The sequence below is a fragment of the Rutidosis leptorrhynchoides genome, chromosome 8 (assembly GCF_046630445.1).
Source record: "Rutidosis leptorrhynchoides isolate AG116_Rl617_1_P2 chromosome 8, CSIRO_AGI_Rlap_v1, whole genome shotgun sequence".
Taxonomy (NCBI): domain Eukaryota; kingdom Viridiplantae; phylum Streptophyta; class Magnoliopsida; order Asterales; family Asteraceae; genus Rutidosis; species Rutidosis leptorrhynchoides.
Genome location: NC_092340.1, coordinates 10789614 through 10805599, shown reverse-complemented (window position 1 = coordinate 10805599; position 15986 = coordinate 10789614). Strand labels below are relative to the sequence as shown.

The 15986-nt window shown below is 36.5% G+C and overlaps 1 long non-coding RNA gene across 1 annotated transcript; it reads right to left on the bottom strand.

Moving 5' to 3' along the window:
• Window positions 1-467: 467 nt before the first annotated feature.
• On the bottom strand, window positions 468-9023 carry LOC139861739 (uncharacterized). The gene is made up of 3 exons (XR_011763934.1): window positions 8915-9023; window positions 1062-1127; window positions 468-582 (listed from the first exon to the last, which is right to left on the bottom strand). It is a non-coding gene; the product is annotated as an uncharacterized lncRNA (long non-coding RNA).
• Window positions 9024-15986: the final 6963 nt, after the last annotated feature.

Sequence of the window (15986 nt, the reverse complement as noted above, 5' to 3'; positions counted from 1 at the left end):
GTTCTTTGATCAAAAAGCTTCATATGCACTTTGTATACATTAGAAGCTGCATATAAACTAAACCTGATACGATTCCATCTTGGAGCTTACCAATCGCTATGTAAAGAAAGCAAAATCGTGAAGTCACTTTGTTCTACTCAGGCCCGACCGAGAAAAATGTCACTCGATAGTAACTTCATTTAATATATAATATACTCCGCATTTAAGAGCAACATACGCACTTTAAATGGTAAATTCATCATTAATAGCATCGGGAATCAATACACTTGAATCAAAATATACTTTATATACAGATTAGTGTGATGTAAAATCAAGTGGTAAAACAAATATAAACTTTAAAAACCACATCACAAACTTCATAATCATCAATCAAACCTTCTCTTTAACCATCTACTACCATATAATCAATCAGGAATCAATAAACTTAAAACAGAAATACTTTATATCCAAATCAAAAGATAAATTAATGTGAAGTAAAATAAAGTGGTAAAATAAAAAAAGTGAACTATAAAACTACATCAAAAACTTCATAATCATCAATCAAATCTTCTCTTAAATCATCTACCATAAAGTCAATCATCTCTGCACAAAAATATCAATGCAAATTGCATTTTCTCAGGAACTAGATCATAATTCAAAAACTATAATCATGAATAAGTACAACCTATGAATTAAACATTCATACTATAACAAAGTAGGAGATTCGATTTCAGTTTGTACAACAAACTCCATAACTCTAATTTAGAGTCATATTAAAATGTTGACCAATATTGACTTTGACCTATTTTAACCGATTAAATTCAATTGACCAACTAAACCCAATTTCAACCTATTGACCGACTTTGACTGATTATCAGATTTTAGAAAATCACTAATCAAAACTTTTCTGTCATTTACCAGACTTGCTTGTTTAACAACATTTTCATTACCGATGTTCCCATACGGTTTACAAAATCAATTTAAAGATAAACATCGAGTATAACTGATTGAAAAAACGTTCCTAACATCTAGACGAATTATTAATTACTTTAAAAAGTTAAACCAACCCTGATAAAACTCACTTGATTTGCTTGTTTTCTCAGTCCGGCGTCACTTGAGCACTGGCGTTCTTTGCACGTCATCTTCATCTAATAAATAAAAAGGAAATATTAATTATTTAATTATAATATATTAATACAATTGATGATGTGCGGAGCCCATCGGGCCGAGTAATTGGGCTTGGTCCATGGGCCGCGGTCAAGTCTTCCTCCTAAACCCTAATTCTCTCTTATAAATAGAGGGGTAATCTAATCATTTAGGGTACACAATTCTCACTAAGGTTTTACCTACGACTCCTCGTAGGGTTTTCCCCTTCGCCGCCGATCGGCGCCCTCCATCGGCCGGCGGTCAGCCATAACCACCCTCCCGAGATCATCATCTCGGCTAGGGTTATCACGGTAACTGGACCGGAGGTTAGAGCGGTTGATCCAAAAAACCCCCCCTCTAATGCTCTCAAGTATGTTTCTAGCCCTAGGCGGAAATATGCTTGATCAAGTGGTGATTTCATTGAGAGATGCTACAAACAGTCTCTGTGTTCCTATCATCAAAAGAATCAACCGATCATATCTGATCCGCATCTGTAAGTTCTCCTTTAAATTCATTAAATTGAATAATACAAACTGATGTATATGCATTTGCACAGAAATCAACGACAAAAGTTTATGTTCATGGTTAGATAAAAAATATATATAATCATACCCAACATGTGCTGGTATAACATTAAATATATATTCGTTTAATAAATTCATCGATAAAGGAAGTCTCCTGATAATTCGATACTTTTGTTGATTATATATTGGTTAACTTCTTAGTATCATTCATGATGGTTGGCATGCATAAGCATACATCAATTACTGTGTCATACAATTCAACCGACACCAAAAATCGTGATAAGGGATTGTTTATTATTTTATGTGATTTAAAGAATCATGTTTATGTTTATAAGTAATCAAATTGTGATCTTTGAAAACAGGACCAAATATATGTTATAATATCTCGATATTATATTCTTTCTTATATTACAATTAATAAATCTGAGTCGGTGCTTTCCTCGACTGTATATACGTCGGATTTTTGTTTTTGTCTTTTCTTTTGTTGATTACTAACAAGGATTGGGAAAAGTACAAGCGTACAAGCCTTGGTACAACAAACAAACGGACCGGCACGGGATCATTAGCCTTCGCACACTTTACGAATTGTTCGTGGACGAGTTAAATCTAACTCGTTTCGTAAGTTTTCATATTCATATTAGTTGATAACAATTACTCGTATATACATGTTTACGTACAGACGAATATGTTTTTTAACAAATGGACAAAGTTTCTGATTTAGATGAGATATTCACTCCAAAGGAAACGGAACTTGATTCGGATTATTTTGGAAACGATGTGATTAAGTTGGGAATAATACAACTATGTCATCCCATATCGTTTTTACTTCGGCTTTAAGAATCTATTTAAAAAATGAATATCTACTACAGATCTAATACTAAAATAGATGGTTGATATTGACCAAAATAATGTGTACACGTTATCACTAAAAGAGATATTTGTTTCAAATATTAGTCGGGCATTATCCACTAAAAGAATCGCCATGAGTATCGAGCATTTATTTGACTTATTATTAACAGATTGTGGAGTATGTACATAATTTCTATTACAGGGTCAAATTTATCACCATTTATTTTTTATCTCGTGAAGCTTTTTATGCGACGATATTTCGCAAATCTTTAATCACGAGGATTAATTCACGCATGGCCAATGTATTGGGTAGAACTGCGATGCCAACCCGCTTTTACGGTACAATTACACAATGTCTTTTCACGGTGCCACTGTGTGGCGTTAATCGTGAAGCATCTCCAGTTACCTTATCCGCAGATAATTTGTGATATGCACATTGCACCATGGCGGCTCTGCGTAAGGCCATGGTTGCAAGATTTTTTGTGCGGTTTGCAACACTTTGTATGTGTTGCGCGCACTTTTCCTTTGCACCATGGCGGCTCCGCGTAAGGCCATGGTTGCAAGAATTTTTGTGCGGTTCGCAACACTTTGCATGTGTTGTGCTCACTTTAAAGGTGGTGTCAACTTAATGTTGGATTTCAACACCACAAAATACTTTCGAAGTATTGAAATGGGGCCTAGCATGGTACTACATTATCAATTGGAAAGACGTGTTAAATTTTCATGTGCGGCCATATAACCTATATTTGGTGGGCCCGTTTGTACAATATGCGTTCTCGGAATATCTCCCTTTTGAGGAGCGTCATTATGCCTCTGGACAGCCCCGGGTCGCTCCCGGTTCATGCTCCGTGGTGTCGTCATTGACTGTATACTAGTTTGTCAGAAGAGCTGACGCACTTCATTACCCTGTTTTACGGTGAAGGCATAGATATGTGATGTAAAATATTCCGTAGCACACTTCAGCAATACACGATATCTTTCCGTAGTTCCTTTGCGCTTCGGACGCCATTTATGGGCATTAATTCCGAGTAGTACCATCCCCAATTCTCGTGATTCATTTGTGCATTTCAGTTTATTCATTCTTCGCGCACTTTGCCTTAGTCCATGGCGGCTCTGCGTAAGCCCATGGCTGCATTTTACGTGCGATGAGCAACATATCGCCTATGTATTGCGCGCACTTTGTCTAAGTCCATGGCGGCTCTGCGTAAGAACATGGTTGCAGTTTATGTGCGGTACGCAACACAAGGCATATGTGTTGCGCGCATTTTTCCTTTGCACCATGGCGGCTCTGCGTAAGGCCATGGTTGCAAGATGATTTTTTGTGCGGTCCGCAACACTTTGCATGTGTTGCGCGCACTTTTCCTTTGCACCATGGCGGCTCCGCGTAAAGCCATGGTTACAAGATTTTTTGTGCGGTCCGCAACACTTTGCATGTGTTGCGCGCACTTTTCCTTTGCACCATAGCGGCTCTGCATAAGGCCATGGTTGCAACAATTTTTGTGCGGTCCGCAACACTTTGCATGTGTTGCGCGCACTTTTCCTTTGCACCATGGCGGCTTCGCGTAAGGCCATAGTTGCAACAATTTTTGTGCGGTCCGCAACACTTTGCATGTGTTGCGCACACTTTTCCTTTGCACCATGGTGGCTCCGCGTAAGGCCATGGTTGCAAGATTTTTTGTGCGGTTCACAACACTTTGCATGTGTTGCGCGCACTTTTCCTTTGCACCATGGCGGCTCCGCGTAAGGCCATGGTTGCAAGATTATTTGTGCGGTTCGCAACACTTTGCGTGTGTTGCGCGCACTTTTCCTTTGCACCATGGCGGCTTCGCGTAAGGCCATGGTTGCAAGATTATTTGTGCGGTGCGCAACACTTTGCATGTGTTGCGCGCACTTTTCCTTTGCACCATGGCGGCTTCGCTTAAGGCCATGGTTGCAACAATTTTTGTGCGGTTCGCAACACTTTGCGTGTGTTGCGCGCACTTTTCCTTTGCACCATGGCGGCTTCGCGTAAGGCCATGGTTGCAAGAATTTTTGTGCGGTTCGCAACACTTTGCATGTGTTGCGCGCACTTTAAAGGTGGTGTCAACTTAATGTTGGATTTCAACACCACTAAATACTTAGTAGTATTGAAATGGAGGCTACCAGGATATATGGCTTTAACTGATAGGGATGATTTGTTTCCTTTGGCGACGACCCTAAGCCGAAAACACTTTTATGCATTTTGTATTGCGCCATAGGAGCTCCGCATAAGCCCATGGCCGCAGGATTTTCATGCGACGTACAACATGCAACACTTTGCATATGTGTTGCACACTTTGCTTTTCGCCATGTCGGCTCTGTATAAGCCTACGACGGCACTTCATTTGTGCATTTCGCACATTGCGTAAGACCATGGTGGCTCCGCATAAACCCATGGCCGCACCTCATTTGGCATGCGACGATTTTAAAGAGATGTAATATTTAGCTAGTTGGACTTGATCACCCCAAATTATTAGCTTAGGCATAATACACCTCTTCTTCGTGCAACTTCCTGCCTACTTGCCTACAACCGTTTTTAGGGTTGGTTTTTGGGTTTTAACCGTATGATTAAATATACGGATTTTTCCCGGTTCGTCACATGATTACGATCATTCGACGGGAGGACACAACATTACGTAGATTATACTTTATCGAATCGATAGAGTAGCTACATAAACCATTCATTCATTTGTGGTTAAGGTTAACAGGTCAGTCTCTCACGACGGTAACCTACAACCTTCACGAGTCCATCGATCAACGAACGTTATCGATGGTGGACTTAACATTTAACCACCCCATCGATATCATCATATCGATCTGGGTTATTCACGGTATCCGGACAAGAGAGTTAAATTCTAAGATCCTTAAACCCCACATTACTCGCAATCCCGCTAGGATTGTCTACGGTTTACGAACCGAAGAGTGGAATTCTGTTGTCCTCAAAATTCTATTGTTCATGGCAAGATTAAACGCGTTGGGGAAATAAAAACTTTCATATGCCAATAATTCTCTCGCACATATTTTATCAGTTTATTGTGCGGTTCCTGCCTACTTAAGGGGTGTCCTGTAGCCCCCGCGTGGCAGAAGCATGTTTGGTTACAAGGCTAGAATATAACGGTAGGTGAAGAGAATTGGGTTTCCCCTAGCCAAGCGCCACGCAGACTAGAAGGCTGCCAAGTCGACTTAAAATACGAGCATTGGTTTGCTTGTGCATATTAAATTATCCTAAGTATTGGTTTACTTGGGGAAACTCTTAAGTATAAAAACATTGGTTTGTTTTTAGTTAGCATTGCCTTACCACACAACTAAGTGCACCCATAGTACGTGACAGAGCAAATGATGCTGTAACTTATGAGTATAAACTTTTTTCGTGCGGACTCGCATAAGGGCTTTTTGTTGAAATATTGGTTTATTTTACGCACCGCCCGAACTTGTGCATAAGTTTTGGTTAACTTATGCGCACATTGTGTGAATTTTCTTAATTCGCGATCACATGCAATTACAGTCAAATGCACAAATGTCCATGATTACGCTGCGTAAGTGCATGGTTACTTGCTACCCCTCACAAATATGTGGTAGGGATGACTCAATATGACTCTGAGATCGGACTCCGTGAGTTTGAAATGCCTTGTATACAACTACGAGTTCTGATCAGCTTCTTGTTACATGATGTCACTTTAACGTGGTCTTATTTATAGTTCGCCATGACATGCTTTCACATTTCATACCGAACTGGGGGGAGTGATGGTATACTATCAGTATCCCTTCAGTTTTGTTTTTGCTACATCGCTGCTTTGTGCATTGTGGATGGTAGTGGAAGTTAGCATGCTCACATCGTTACATTGCGTTAAGCCCAAGGATGCATCGCGAGTAGTGCGGTTAACATACATGCATCACATTTGGTCGTATCACGCATGATTGCAATACGCGGGGCTGTGTCGTGCATAGTTATGATGTGTAGGCCGTACTGTGCAGGGTTCCACCCTACGGATCCCCGCTCGCCTCATGACTGCATGACATGCGGAATTATTACATCGCATCATCACATTACTATGTGGATTCGTTATGCATTTGACTTCGTAGTCGGTGCGGGTTATGTGATGAGTTATTTGCGGTGGCATATTTGTAACTTCGATATGACATTAATATGTCACACCGAACTTGGGGGACTTGATGATGTGCGGAGCCCATCGGGCCGAGTAATTGGGCTTGGTCCATGGGCCGCGGTCAAGTCTTCCTCCTAAACCCTAATTCTCTCTTATAAATAGAGGGGTAATCTAATCATTTAGGGTACACAATTCTCACTAAGGTTTTACCTACGACTCCTCGTAGGGTTTTCCCCTTCGCCGCCGATCGGCGCCCTCCATCGGCCGGCGGTCAGCCATAACCACCCTCCCGAGATCATCATCTCGGCTAGGGTTATCACGGTAACGGGACCGGAGGTTAGAACGGTTGATCCAAAAAACCCCCCCTCTAATGCTCTCAAGTATGTTTCTAGCCCTAGGCGGAAATATGCTTGATCAACAATACATACCATAATAATAATAATAATAAGCCAAATGTAATATGTATAAAAAAAAGGAGTAATTATGAAAACCAATTAATCTCTATACAAGAATGGATTGAAATATTTACCAGAAGTTGAAGTTGCCATAGCAGCAGTTACACCTGAGTCACGTTGATCTGCCACCCCTATTCTTATTAAATAAACAAAACAAGTAAATACTAGAAGTAGTGATGCATGAATAAATAAAAATAATTTATTACATAGTAATAATTATTTACTTAACAATCCAAAAGTAAAATGATGTATAAAGGTGTCAATCTGTCTTATGGTTTGTTGATTAAAAAAAAAAAAAAGAGTTTTAATATGGTAGGTATTGTATGTATGTTAGAATCTCTCTTCTGAGCAAAATAAAAATTGTTAAAAAAAGGTTTTCGGATTGCTAAATGTAATGAAATTACAATACGCAAATCCACATATTTTGAATTAATAATTAGCTATAATCTTACGTAGAGTTTAATAATTCGTGACTCCATTTCCGTTACAACATAAATAAAATCAAAGATTTGAAAAATAAGAGTACTTACAACCATTCTTTTTTAGGGTCTCGTAATTCTTATCCCAATTTTTGTTGTTCAACTCAGCCAATTCCTCTTTAATTTTAGCCATCTCCAATATGAACTGCTCCGGATTGTTTTCACGAAGATCGATTAACCATTTATATCCCCCGCGGGGAGGAGGGACGGGAAAACGAGGCGGTGGCGGTAATTCTATTTGACAGAATTTTTCTGTCTCTTTAAACCTTCCGAACTTAATTTTCATCTTTTTGTTTGTTTCTAACATTGAAATTAAAAAGGAAAAGGATGATGCATAAAACTATTTAATCCCAAAAATACATACACAAATATACATCAATTTTTCAAACCAAACTCTCCAAAATTAAATACCTAGACATAAAACAAATTTAGAGAATATATATACAGTATTCTCGACCAATACCTAAATCCGAAAGACAAGATGAATTATTCAACAACAATAATAATACATCAATTTCAATGAAAGAATATATGTAAAAAAAAATACCTGTAGAAATTGCTTTGAGCTTGGATGGGTATGTTTCACAAAACTTGCTGTTAGTTGTTAGTTGGTAGCTAGTAGCTTGGACTTTTTTGATGTATTTAATTGTTTGCAAAGTAGCTGGTGTTAAAAATAAGTAAAATAGACATTAGAAAAATAGTTAAATATTATCATCTGAATTTAATAAAACATAGCAATAAAATTACATCATCACTCATCACTAGTCCTAATGATTATAATCACTAAAAAAATTATGAATCCAAGTGCGTAAATACCATCCAAATCAGATAACAGCAATAAGAATAAATAAAAAAAAAAAAACATGCAGATGATTGTTACACCAAACACAGTTGTGAATCCAGTGCCAAATGATTTTTCATATTTTATAATGCATAATATAATATAATATAATATAATAATATAATATGATAGAATTCTTCCCCTCCATATAGAAAATTCTAAATAAAAAAATCAACAACAAAATAATGTGTTATGCTAAATGCCTAATTAATCTACATAAAAACTAAAAACTTCAAGCATCTACAACCTTCACTCATTCAACAAAGTGACTAAACTATCATGTAATTCGACAAACAAACATAGTACATTAAAAGTGTTAATTATTCTCCACTTAAAATAACTTAATAGCCGTCGTTAAGTCGTTTCTTCATAATTTGTTTGAACTTTATTAACTTGAAAGTAATATAATACTGATGTTAAATCTACAATAGATAACTTGCGGTTTAATTAGCAGCCTCTACAATTACCATATGGTATCATTATACATTAACTTAACTATAAAATTGTACATACATACCGTGAATGATGCAATCGACTGTGGAAGAAGAGGAGTGAGTGGTCGAACTGTATGATGCAATCAACGTGTGCAGAGCAATCCCAGGATTGATTGAGCCGTATGATGCAATTAATAGTTTTCGATTCTATTCTATTGGGCAACTTTTTTAATCCATATAAATTACACCTACAAAAAGGGTAGCCAGCTTCAGGCCCAGCCCACCGACTTTTAATTTCTAAACCTGACTTAAGAACCCATGTGGCCCAACACTATTTCTTAAGTCAAACGTGAAACCAAACGGATATGTAGCATATTATACAAATACAAATATATATAACAAACCAAGGTTGTTCTGTCGATTCCCGTGCTAATTTTGTAGGTTTTAATGTCGTTTTGATCTTGCAGTTCTCATTTATATGATGTCAGTTTATGTTAATAAAAGTTTTATTGGACTGAAGTTTTAGTTTAACTCGTTAGTGACTTAAGAGACTCTATGGGACACATGCCCTTTATTTGAGTGTCTACGTGTTTAATTAACTATTTAATTGTTTAAAATTGAATTGGTTATTACACAGTAAAAAAGTTATCCTTTGTTCTACATCCAGATGCATTATATCATCCGGTCTTCAAATTAGCTTCTGAAGAAGATTCGGAATTCTTGTCTTCTGTTTTGATATTCCGAGTTTCTTTGTCCTGATTGCTATTCTTATATGCATCTTGTTAATGTCGGTTACAAGGTGTTCAATCCATAAAATGATTATTTTTGTCTCTATGCATGGGACGTATGTTTACGAAAAATGAAAATATGAAATCTTGTGGTCTATTATTACGATTGATAAATATATAGGTTAAACCTATAACTCACCAACATTTTTGTTGACGTTTTAAGCATGTTTATTCTCAGGTAATTGTTAAGAGCTTCTGCTATTGCATACTAAACTAAGGACAAGATTTGGAGTCCATGCTTGTATAATATTGTTTGAAAACTGCATTCGAAGACATATATTGTTGTGTAATATTATTGTAAACCAATATGTAATTGTCGTGTGAGAACGCTATATTTTGATTATCATTATTTGATAATTGTCGTAATATTTTAAACCTTTATTGATAAAATAAAGGTTATGGTTGTTTTAAAAATCGAATGCAGTCTTTGAAAAACGTCTCATATAGAGGTCAAAACTTCGCAACGAAAACAATTAATATGGAACGTTTATAATCAATATGAATGGAAAATTTCAAATATAAACACTAATAATAATTATACAATGAGATCTTGACCTCAAAATCACATTATATCATACATCTATCATTTCACAACAACAGCTTTATGAGTTAAATCTTATCCTAACGATCTGCATATTAAAATGTTAGTGTAAAGTGTCACTAAAAGTGAAATGCAATATTTAAGTGCCACTAAAAGTGAACCTATGTCTTGTACGAATTTTGAAGATTTCGGTATGCGTGATTCGCCTGAATGCGGCGCATCACTTCACTGATGCGGCGCATCTCTTCACCAAAAATGCCCCGACAGTTTTAGATGCGGAGCTTCACTTGGATGCTGCGTGTCAGAAGGAGAGGATGCGGCGCATCCTCTATAGATGCGGCGCATCTATGTCTGTATCCAGTTGGTCACTCACTAACTTTCCCACTCCGGGTTTTCTAGCTTTTCTTTTGCTTTTCTTGTTTAATGGGCACCTTGTCTCAATGATTTATGGCTTTAATGAGTGTAGTAGGTGTGTGCTAATCATCTTGTTTCTACTTTGAACTTGTATTTAAAGGAGTGTTGTAACCATAAGAAATTCATTCCAAAAACTTCAAGTTTTCAATCTATTGTCTATATTGTTTCTTATCTTTCTATTTACAGCAAATAAGCTAGTTGTTTTATGGTATCTAGAGCTTGGTTCTAAGATAAACTATTGTGTGCAAATACTCAAAGTTTACTCAAAGTTCCTAACTAGTTATCTTGCTATCAAAAATGGAAGGCTCAAATGGAAACAATGGTGGTATGGTCAATGGAATGGAGAAACTTGTAGGCAACAACTACAAGTATTGGAAGATGTGTATGGAGGCTTTTCTTCAAGGTCATGATCTATGGGAACTTGTGTCCGGAGGTGAAGCCATAATTCCCATAGAAACTCTAGAGAATGTTGAGTCAAGAATAAAATGGAAGGTACGATGTGGAAAGGCTCTCTTTGCATTGAGAACTTCAATTAGCAAAGAGTTCATTGAACACATTCGTGATATTACTTCTCCAAAAGAAGTATGGGATACTCTTGAGAAACTCTTTTCTAAGAAAAATACCGCAAGGTTGCAATTCTTGGAAAACGAGTTAGCAATCTCAAGACAAGAAGGTATGAGTGTTTCCGAATATTTCTTACTTGTCAAAAATCTATGTTCTGAAATTTCAGAGATTGATGACAAAGAGAAAATTAGTGAAGCTCTTTTGCGAAGATATCTAATTCGCGGTTTGAAGAAAGAGTATGTCCCGTTCATAACCTCTATTCAGGGGTGGGCTACTCAACCTTCGGTTGAAGAATTGGAGAATTTACTCTCTAATCAAGAAGCTTTGGTCAAGCAAATGGCTAAAGGATTTGAAAATGACGCAGTTTTGTTTTCAAAGGGAAAGAATCACAAGAAAGGTTCTTCAAGCAAAGAAAAGGAAGAAGAGCAAACTAGTTACAAAGATAACTATGAGAAGAAACCTCCTACATGTTACAAGTGTGGGAAGGTTGGTCGAATCAAGAGATATTGTCGTTCCAAAGTCACAAAAGCAAACGTGGCTTGTTCAAATAATGATGATGATGATGTCAAATGGGAGCAATGTTTTACCGTTGATACGGTTGTCAAGAAGAATCAATGGATTGTTGATTCGGGTTTCTCTCATCATGTGACAGGTGATGGAACTCTTCTTCATCCGGTGAAAAAGGAAGGTAATGCTATTATTGATGTTAATGATGTTACATTTACTTTGGAAGATGTTTATCTTGTTCCTAAATTAACCAAGAACTTAGTTTCGGTACCTCAAATTACCGAATCCGGGAAGTATGTTCTTTTTGGTCCAACGGATGTGAAAGTCCTTGAGAATGTCAAGGAGATTGTGGGTGATGTTCTTTTCACGGGAGAAAAGAAAGGTTCTTTGTTTGTGTTGTCCGCAGGTGAAGCTTTTGTGTAGAAAACAAGCCAAACCGACAACGGAGCTATTTGGCATGCAAGACTAGGCCATGTGGGATATCAAATGTTGCAAGATATTCTCACATAAGCTAGTTGATGGAATTCCTAAACTCAAGAATGTTCGTGAAGAGGTGATATGCCAAGGATGTCAATATGGAAAGTCGCACCGGCTTCCATATAAGAAGTCAACAAACTGAAAACAAGGTTTACTTAACTTGATTCATACGGATTTGATGGGGCCAACAAGAACACCAAGTTATAGCGGTCATTGCAATGTCATGGTGTTAATCGATGACTATTCTCGGTTCACTTGGGTGAAGTTTTTAAAGGAGAAGAGTGAAGCCTTATCAAAGTTCATAGAGTTCAAAGAAGCGGTCGAATCCGAATTTGGAAGAAAGGTAAAAGCTCTTAGGAGTGATAACGGTGGAGAATTCATGTCAAATGATTTCTTTACTTATTGTAAAGCTAATCGTATTTCTCGCCAAATGACTTGTCCGGACACCCCTAAACAAAATGGTGTTGCGGAAAGAAAGATTGCTTACCTTGTTTCAATATGCTTATCTTGGTTACATGACAAAGGGTTGCCTAGGGAGCTATGGGCAGAAGCACTTCAATGTGCTTGTCATGTGTCTAATCGGTTACCATCTTGGCCAGGTACACAAAAATCATCTTTTGAGCTAGCTTATGGTCAAAAGCCAAATGTAAGCTATTTTAGGGTGTTTGGTTCTATTTGTTATGTTCATGTTCCTAAAGCTAACCGAACCAAACTTGACCCAAAAGCTCGAAAGTGTATTTTTGTTGGTTATGATTCTCACAGGAAAGGTTGGAGGTGTATGGATCAAGAAACAAAGAAGTTTACCACTTCAAGAGATGTGGTATTTGATGAAGTGTCTTCTCAATTTTCTGAATCAAGCAAAAATGGTGAAGAAAATAGAGATTACAAATTTATGTTTCCTAGTATTGATACTCAAGAAGAAAGTGAGAATGATGGTGGTTCTCAAACTTAAGAAGAGGCACCTAGTGAAGAAGTACCAACTCAAGTTAGAAGGTCAACAAGAGAAAAGAGACAACCAAAACATCTAAGTGACTATGAGATGAACACGGTCACAACTTGTTTCTTTTCAGGTGGCTTAACAGAAGAACCAACATGTTATGAAGAAACTAAAGATTCTCCGGATTGGAGAAAAGCAATGCAAGAGGAGATTGATGCATTGGAAAAGAATGAAACTTGGGAGCTTGTCAAGAAGTAAACCGGTTACTTGCAAATGGGTCTACCGTTTGAAGAAGAACTCGGATGGAACCATTAACAGGTTCAAGGCTCGGTTGGTGGCTCGTGGCTTTTGTCAAATTTATGGGCTTGATTATGAGGAAACTTTTAGCCCCGTGGCTAAAATGGTAACGGTGAGAACAATAATCTCACTAGCGGCTTACAAAGGGTGGAAATTGTGGCAACTTGATGTGAAGAATGCTTTTCTCTATGGAGAGCTTGATCGTGAGGTGTTCATGGAACAACCTATTGGGTTCATTTCAAATCAATTTCCAGAATATGTGTGACGGTTGAAGAAAGATCTTTATGGCTTGAAACAAGCTCCGAGAGCTTGGTATGGTAAGGTTGCACAATACCTTGTCTTTTGTGGTTTTAAGATTTCTGATGCGGATTCTAGTTTGTTTGTAAAGAAAGAATCAGGTTTCCATGTTTTGGTGTTATTATATGTTGATGACATGATTATCACCGGAGGAAATGAGTCAGAAATCTCTCGTTTAAGTGATGATCTTTTGGTTCGTTTTGAAATGAAGAATCTGGGGGAGATTGGATGTTTTCTTGGCTTGGAAGTTGATAAATTAGAAAACGGGTACTTTATCTCTCAAAGGGGTTATGCAAGAAGTCTCTTGGAACGTTTCAACATGGGGGAGTCAAAGCCTATGACTACTCCAATGGAACCAAACCTCAAAATGAAGAAAGATCAAGGAAAAGATGTAATGACCTAGAATTTTCCGACCAAATTATACTTATGAGATTAATATTTACATAAATTAAACCATACCAACATGATAAGCAATCCAAATTGTTGAGACTTGTGTTTTTGAAAAGAGTTTTACACAACGTTTGATCGTCCAATATGACCGATGATATCACGAACTATATAACATACGATAATTATACGTTTGTGTATATATATGTATTTATATATATTTAACATGATCTAAGGATGGTTTAACATCTCATTGTATACTAATGACAATGAGTTATAAGTATATTTTGAAACTACTAACTTAAGTTTTCAAAACGATAACTATACGTAACATTCTTTGATATATATACTTATAATCTATAATGCTTATACATGTATCGTATATATAATGTATTTAATCACTTTTTAAGGACTTAAATACATAAAACAATATAAGTATATTCACAAAAGATAGCTATATTTGAATTCTCGTTCCGTTTCCTCAAGATTTCTTTACGTATATCTAGGGTATATGTACCCGTATCATACCCAGCTTCTATACGTATTTACTATTGGTATATACACATAAAATCAACATCCTAATCAACATTGTTACTGCCCTAGATATGAGGTAACTAGAATTTGTCAAGTAGTATGAATTATTAGTAAGAAAACAAAATTAGGAATCCTTTTCTTTCTTTATAAACTAAAAACATTTTTATAAATGAACACCATTTCTTCACTCCATTTTCTCATACCTACACCCTCATTTCTCTCTCAAAATACTCCTAACTTCATACTTAATCATCTCCAAGCATTTTCCCCATAATTTAGCTTCAATTACAAGCCTTAAACACCATAAGAAAACTCTTTCAAGAACATATCAAAATAACCACCCATTTGAAGAAGTTTACTTCCAACCTTTTGATCTAACTCCACAATTCTTTGATTCCAAGATTATTTCTTATATTTTGCAGTAACTTTGTCCAAGTAACTTGAGGTAGTAACCTTGTTCATAATCTTATTCAATTCATATTCATATAGCTATCTTATTTTGTGGTATAAAATTTTAACAACAAGAACATAGTTTGAATGATTTCAAACTTGTTCGCAAACTAAATAGATCCTTCTAACTTGACTTTTAAAATACTTCAAGACCTGTAATATATCATAATGATATGCTAACCTAACAAGATATAACTTGGTTTTACAAAGAACATCTTAAAAACTGAATCTACGTCGTCGGAGTGCAACCGGGGGCTGTTTTGGGTTGGATAATTAAAAACCATCTTGTACTTTGAATTGGAAGTTCATGTTCTGGAAAAATGATATTTCTTATGAATATGTTAACACATAAAAATTTCATGGTTTAACTCAAAGTGTAAGTATTTTTAGAAAAATGATCATTAAATGTTGTTTTTATGATGGAAAATGATCACTTTCATAAGTTTCACCAAAGTTTGACCTATAACCTATGATTTTGAATACAAACTAAGGTATTTTCAGTTCATATTCTTAAAATTTGACTCAATCCAAGGAAGTGTCAAGTTGAACCAACAAAAACGGAGTTGTAATGAAGAAACTACGACTAAAACAAGATTGGGTATCCGAAGCTAGTTTAGCTACGAAAATATTTGGAGAAAAAGTAAATTAATCATATCTTTTCTAATTAATATGATATTTTATATATAATTACTTATGATTTGATTTTATATATTTCAGGACCACCCGTAAACGACACGAGAAGATTAATCATAAGACCTCATGATTGTACGCAACACGTCATTTGACAACACAGTACTTTATGTACGCAACACGTCATTTGACAACATGGTACCATGGGTCGAGATTAATTCTGATCAATACGAATACGATGGAGTCTTTATTTATTTTATTTAAGCAACTAATTGTGGACCACTAACATCGGACTGCTAACTACGGACTAAGAAAATATTAAAAGTATTAAA